This window comes from Arachis ipaensis, chromosome B02 (genome assembly GCF_000816755.2).
Source record: "Arachis ipaensis cultivar K30076 chromosome B02, Araip1.1, whole genome shotgun sequence".
NCBI classification, from domain to species: Eukaryota; Viridiplantae; Streptophyta; class Magnoliopsida; order Fabales; family Fabaceae; genus Arachis; species Arachis ipaensis.
The window spans coordinates 22,450,354-22,456,739 of NC_029786.2; positions in this window are offsets into that span (position 1 = coordinate 22,450,354).

The window sequence follows — 6,386 nt, forward strand, 5'->3', positions numbered from 1 at the left end:
CCACCACCATCGTGCCTCACTCTCTCCGCAAGCCCCCCACGAGCGCGTTCTTCCTCTGTTCGTGCCTCCATCGGCACCGGCGAAGACAGCTTCTATGGCAGTTCTCGGTGGCGATGACACAGGCGGAGATGGCTCCCCCCTGTCGCGCTCTCTCTCTCTTCCTGCTTGCAAAACTCCGATTTCTCTCTCCCTCTGTGCTTGCCGGCAGTGATAAGGTGGCGGCGGCAAACCCTAGCAGTGGCGGCGGCATGGCATGGACGCGGTGGTGATGAAGGCGCTGCGGCTCCGAGCCCGCGACCATCCCCATTCGCGAGCCAACCCCTTCTCGGTTCTGCTCTCCCTGGCGACGGCGCAACCGGCGCGGTGGTGGCAGAAAATTTACTTTGATTGTCATAAGCATAAGGATGTAAAGGTAGGAGTGTGATTGCAAAGCAAACGTTACAAGGTGCAAAAGATGCAAAAGATAACATGGGTCAATCATGTGGTAGAAGGGCAAGGCATCAAAGGCTATTAAACAGGATGGAGTTAAAACGACGTGCTTAACCTCCGCACACTAATCTCATACCAACCTCAAAGTTTCAACCTTCCAACTCCATCAAGCACTTTACAAACCCCAAATTCGATCATAAGCCTGGCAACCACAAACCCGTTCGCAAGGAACAAAACACCCACAACTCGTAACGCTGCACACCTACCGTTTCAACTTCCGTATACACATATCACGTCTTAAAGAACTAACGCATCGCGTCACTACGTCTACCAGTCGCACGTGATATCAAACAATTCTCGAGTCTACTCAGAAGGATACAAGATTCTAGCAAGGAGAAACAATATCAAGGATAATACTCATAGATTCGAGAGAATGTATCCAATTCCAAATAAACAAGGACACTCAAGCAATGAAGTTTGCTAGACTCAAGTCAATTGACAACTTCAAAGATAACCCTTGGATCAAGGAAATTCAATAGGATCAATAGGAAGGAGAATCAGCGCATTAGTTTGAAACAATTTCAAGCTGAGTCGAAGAAGTAAGAGGTTTACAGAAAAGAATATCTCAGACCCAAGACAAGGCTCACAGAACTCAAGAGCATGATTAAAAGCACTTCCGAATACCTTGTTCATAAAGGAACCGAAACTTGCGGAAAAACCACTTCGCAGTCTAAAAGAAAAGTTAAGGAACAACATCCTTCAAGAGAGTAGCAAAAGCATAAATGTGGCTTTACTTCAATACAATTTCATGTTGAGATAAATCATGTAGAGTTTTGAAAACAAAGTGCACACAAGTTTGGCTAAGAGCTAAAATATTTCCTCAAATATTTTAGAAAGATAATTGGGTGCACAACTTAACCAAAAGTAATTCATAAAAACGCGAAGGTAATCAAATGCTTGTTCAAAAATTCCCAAAGTTCATATTCAAACAAGCGTGTATAACATTCATAGCAAGGGTGAAAGAGGAAGTTAAACTCTTTTTAGAAAAGAAACTCCGAGATAAAAATTTGCTTACAATCTGGTAAGGAAATAAGTGGTGCGTTACAAACAAACCGGTTTCCACTAAACAAAGAAGCTTTTCAAAACTTCATTTAAAATAGCGCATGACAACTTTAAATTAACTTCGTCAAAATTGAACAATGGTTTCAATCTAAATCAAGCAACTGAAAAAAAGTTCGATTTGGAACTTCTTCAAAGAGAATTCAATCTGCTTTATAAAATTCAAAACAAGATTCCAAAAGCGTTCTTAAAATCACCATTTCAAAAGAACATTCAAGAAGTTCAAGATGTACTAAAAATGAGTCAAGCCTCGCAAGAAAGGATCTTAAACCAAAATAGTTCAAACAAGATCCACTAGGCATGAGACATCAAATAAGCTTTCAATTGATCCAAAAGAATACAAAAGTCAGAAAAAGACAACTCAATCATTTGTAATTTCTCAATGATAAATCTTTGACTAAAAACTCTTGTAGAGATAATGGAAGAATAAACAATGCACTAACTTGAAACGAATCAAACTGACTCACGTAAGGATGAGATTCACAAGAGAGGACAAACCAAGATCAATGGTAATATTCACAAGATGTAAAAGAATAGTTAAAAACAGAGTCACGTATGACATTCATAGAGGTGAAAAGCTTAAGAAGGAACGAGTCCATTCATAAGAAGAAAGCTATGAGTCCAACATTTTCAAAAGAACAACAATGGCATAAACCATGTAGTATGCTAAATCAGACTCAAATCAAAATGAATTAAGTAAAGTTTATCAAATGAAACTCAACCGGGATAAAAGCGAGAAATCCCCTTTCTTTCCAGAATTTCAAAGAATACCCCAAATACATAATCAAATGAAGATGTGCATTGGAAATATAGTAAAATTAATAGAAAGTCAAATTATATTTGAAGTAAATGCAGTTCCGCAAACCAGTAAAAGTACAGGTGAGGTATTAGAAATAAATAGTTGTTAAACTGTATAAGTAATCTCAAAGTTTTATATATACAAATAAGTATATATCTATTCAACAGCAATTTTCATAAAATCTCAAAATTAGCTGTAATCACTGTCAAATAAGAGGAAAACTGAATCAACAAGTTCTCTAAGCATGAACTCGGAATCATGAGTTAAAATGCACAGCGTAATAGGACAAGTTCAAAGCTACAGCAAGGAATACATGAATCAAGAAAAACTCAAACAGAGAAAGACAGATACAACAAGGATTTCAAACAAGCATATGCACTTAGGATCAAACAAGAATACATATGAATAGAGGAATAGAGTGGAACATCAAACTACTTTTCAAGAGGAATAGCAAACAAGAACTTCAAGTTAGGATATGCAAGAACATGTCGACTCGAACAAAATTCAAGACACACAACTGAATAGCCTCGAGAATTAGTTTCCAACGTTCCCAAAATTCGCGATTCGCTTTATTCAAAACTCGTATATCATCTATGATAACCCATCAGTGCTTTCATATACATAATTCACTAGTATTAAGCCGGCCAAACTTAATACCAAGAATTATGCAATGCAAGACTAACTGCGTTAAATCAATAGATCGTCATGTGCATAAAGCTCTAATTCTCGTCATTCGACAAGACCTAATACATGACAAACACTTAGAGTATGCAATTGAAGCATAGTCAGTCCATTCCTCAGGCTCTACAGGAAGAACTGCTCTGATACCATAATGTAACACCCTAACTACCAAAGCTCACGCTTCCGGCTGCACGACTCTGATAGCTCGAACATTACGACGACACTTATATTATTTAATACTAAAATATGAGCCTGTTTAAAACTTTAAACCGTAATACCGCTCCCAAAGATACTTTCGTTCGATAACGTACATCCATAAATACCATTCAACTTACAACAACTCATAAAGAGTACATCCATATATATACATAAATATATATAAATAATATTACAAACATAATCCAATACAATCCATATCCCTCTTACAGAATATATCAAGATAAAGGCGAGGGTACAATAAACCATAACTAAAACAATACAGAGCATCACAACAACAATTAAATAAGCTCTTTGTAACTTCTGCGCCCATATCCTGAAAGGGGAAAAATGTAAGGGGGGTGAGAACATCATCCTCGAAAGGGTTCTCAGTAGAGGGTTTTTGGGAATTACTGTAATAGGATACATGAAGATAACCGCACCAGTGATTAATAACTGTCTTATGCCTCTTTTCAAAAACAACAGCTTTCAATAAGGTAAAGTTGAAAATCTTTTCTGAAAGAGGAACCATTCAATTCTCAAAAACTCAAAAGCCTTTCAAAACGGTTTATCTATACTGAACAAAATAGCCTTTCATATTTTATTCCAAACCAAAAACACAAAACCGAAATCAACCATCGGTTCATCTCATTCCAACCACGGCCCTAGGCCCAAACAATCCAACCATCAACCAATCACCACAGTCCAACAAAGTCCCAGTAGCAAACACAAATAGGAAGATGCAAGCACAAACAAACAGTTATTGCAAGTAGAACAATTAGCAATTAATCACATAGGCAAACCAAGTATAATATGCACACCCAAATAATGTCACACAAATGCATATGATGCATGCCTGTCCCTAGTGGCTGATGATATCATCTGTCGGTTATATAGCCAGCCCGACACGTCCTGGTAGCTAACCATGGACAGAAACACCCCTCGCGGAGCAAGTAGGTTTGAGCTACAACCCCATTGCTACTACCCGCTCAACCCAGAGCCAGAGGAATAACCACTACTGCGGCTACTACCTAGGCGGGTTTTCCAAAGCTTTAAAGAATCAGTTAAGCGATAGGTCATTTATCAAAACCAAATCAATTTAAGCAACCCAGGCTAAATTTCAAGAGTATTCTATCTTTCACATCATCAAAATAATTGACTCAATTCAAACCAATCCTCAACGGATTAAACTCATATCTCAAATCTTTAAAGAATCAACTTCAGACATTTCATTTCACAAAGCCGCACAACAATTCAACCAAACCAACATCCATAGTCATTCGAGTCAATCAAATAATACATAAGGCAGATACAATCACCAAATACACAATATCTCGCACCAGTATCCATATGTAATTATTCCAATACATAAAACATAGTTTTTGGAAAGCGCCCCTACCTCAAAACGCAATTCTATAATCCAAACGTCTCATAGAGTCCTTTCCGCCTCATTCCGAACTGACGGCAACCAAAACCTTCTCTCCCAGTCACGTTCGCAATGACCATAGCAACACTAATCGCAACATACAATAATCATGACTCGACCCCACGTTATCAAAACTCGTATTCATTAACCATACACAACAAAATACTAACGCGAGGATCTTCGAAATATACTTACTTACTGAGACTAAGAAAGGACGGCTGAACCGAAACAGCGGCGGTCTCCAGGCCGGCTCGGCAGTAGCCCGGCAGCCACCTCAAGCGGCTGCGGTGACAATTCCGATCACGACATCTGAAACCAACACGCAGCGACTATAGTATTCCCGAAATTCAAAAAGGATAGAAACCACAATTAAAACCCTTACCGGCAACCTTTTCCGGTGACGGCAGCAGTAGCCAGAAGCTTCGGCGGTGGTTTCGGTGGCCTCAAGAACTCCGGCAGCGGTGCTGTCAGACTCCGATGGTGTTTCAGGGCAGCTCCGGTGGCGATGACACAGGCGGAGATGGCTCCCCCTGTCGCGCTCTCTCTCTCTTCCTGCTTGCAAAACTCCGATTTCTCTCTCCCTCTGTGCTTGCCGGCAGTGATAAGGTGGCGGCGGCAAACCCTAGCAGTGGCGGCGGCATGGCGTGGACGCGGTGGTGATGAAGGCGCTGCGGCTCCGAGCCCGCGACCATCCCCATTCGCGAGCCAACCCCTTCTCGGTTCTGCTCTCCCTGGCGACGGCGCAACCGGCGCGGTGGTGGCAGAAAATTGGAGCGTGATCGGCGGCGAGCTGGACGTGGTGGCAGAACGCGGCTGGCCGGCGAGCTGCTGTTTCCCCGGTGCTCTTCCTTCCACTGGTGGTGAAGCCCTCCCTCTCTGATCTCCCCTTTCCCGATCCCCCTTCCTTTCTTTCTTTGTTTCTTTCTTTCTTTCTTGAGGAACAGGGTGTGTGTGTGTGTTAGCATAGGGGCTGCGCAACTGCTACTGAGTCTTGGGGGAGAGGGTAGATGGGTTAGGGTTTAGGCAAAATTAGGTTTAGGGGTAATTTAGTAATTTCAAATAAAATTGGGTACAATATAATAATTGAAACCCAAATTAAATCCAACACTAATTATATATATAGAAAATACCATTTGTTCCTCACTTTCACAAATTATTTCCAATGAAATGCCCAAATCTAAAAATTAGGAATAATATAATTATTTTCTCTATTTTTCCAAAATAGTAGTAGTAATATTTAAAATATTAATTATTCAATCCAAATCATATAAATTCCTTATTATTTCATAACTTCCAACTTTATAATTTAAATATAGGAAATAGTCCAATAATTATAAAATTAGATAATAACCATAACTTATCTCAAATCCAATAAATCAAAACTTGCCTTAATTATCTTTAATAAAATAATCTCTGAAATTAAGGCTATAAATAACTGTAGAATTTGAGACTTGATCATAATAAGACTTTTCAAATATTTTGGGTCTTACAATATTCAAATTATTCGTATTATTATTATTATTTGTTAGTTTATGCTTAGATGATTGTCCATTGTCGATTTCAGCATCATTAATTTCCTGAATTTTTGTTTGGGTAGAGAAAATTTTAATCATACGAAACCTATACGCTCCTGGTTTCACAATTAATTCAGCTCAGGTCGGTTGAGGATTCATTTATTGATATTGATAACATAGATTAAAACTAAGCTAATCAATAAATTAATCTATTTATCTATAT